The following is a 1,386-nucleotide window of genomic DNA, read 5'->3' on the forward strand; positions in this document are numbered from 1 at the left end:
TAAAATACATACTCATTTAAGAATAAGGGCCAGAGAAAAACATTAAACACGTCTAAGAAGCAAAAGCAGATGACCATATCAACATATGTCCAGAAAAATATATATATATATCTGAGACAAACGACCTAGAAATAGACCTGGACTCCATTCTGGAAGGCAGGCAGGCCCTGGAAATGCCAGAGAAAGAATTCAGAAAAATGATTATAAAATGTCTCAAAACACTTTACAATGGAGTTGAGGAAAATAAGGAAGAAGGCAGAAAAGCACTACAGGAATAATCAAACAAGATAGATACAGCATTGGTAACAATCCAAAACCTACAGAAAGAGGTCCAAACAATCAACAACAAAATGGCAGAAATAGAAAACTCTTTGAAAGGCCAGAGGAGTAGAATAGATGAGATGGAAGGAAGAATCAGTGAGCTGGAAGAAAAGACTCTCAATACCACTAAGATAGAAGAACAAATCCAAAAAAGGATAAAAAATTCAGAGGAAGGTCTAAGATTCATGTTGGACAACATGAAGAGGAATAACATAAGAATTATTGGCATTCCAGAAAAGAATGAATCACACAAGTCCACAGAGGAAATAGTCGAAGAACTACTGGAAGAAAATTTATCTAACATCCTCAAGGGCGAAAAGATAGAAATTCAAGAAGCTCAACGGAGTCCAGGAAGGGTAGACCCCAAAAGAAAATCACCAAGACATATCATAGTCAAGCTCTCCAAACTCAAATACAAGGAGACACTCCCGAAAGCAGCAAGAGAAAACAGAGGGGTCACATACAACGGCAAACAAGTCAGACTATGTGCAGACCTCTCTGCAGGAACCATGCAAGCGAGAAGGCAATGGGGAGACATATATAAAAACCTGCAAGAAAAAAACTGCCAACCAAGAAACCTTTATCCAGCAAAGCTATCAACCAAATATGAGGGTGTATTCAAAACATTCCAGGATAAAAAAGAAGCTATGAGACTTCACCAAAGTCAACCCTGTGCTACAAAACATCCTAAAGGGAGTTCTGTGGACCGAGAACCAACAAGAACAGACAACAACCAGAGATTGACGTACATGGCAGCACCTCCCTGAATTAAGTCAACAGAAAGAAGAAATGTTAACAAATCAAAAGTATAAGAACAAACTCAGAGACTCTGGGAGGGCAGACTATGATCTAAACAAGTACAATGCAAAAGAAGGGGAACACGGAGCATCAGAGATCCAGAAATGACAAGGTCAGGTAGATTACAGGATAAAATAGACTGCACTAAATGGACAGAGAAGTCAATGGACCATAAGACAACCTCAAAGAAAATTAACACTTCATAGCATACCAAGACAATGAAAATCCCAGAAGAATATGAAAACATTGAAACTATGAGGAAACACA

This window comes from Chrysochloris asiatica, unplaced genomic scaffold, assembly GCF_000296735.1.
Source record: "Chrysochloris asiatica unplaced genomic scaffold, ChrAsi1.0 scaffold00167, whole genome shotgun sequence".
NCBI classification, from domain to species: Eukaryota; Metazoa; Chordata; class Mammalia; order Afrosoricida; family Chrysochloridae; genus Chrysochloris; species Chrysochloris asiatica.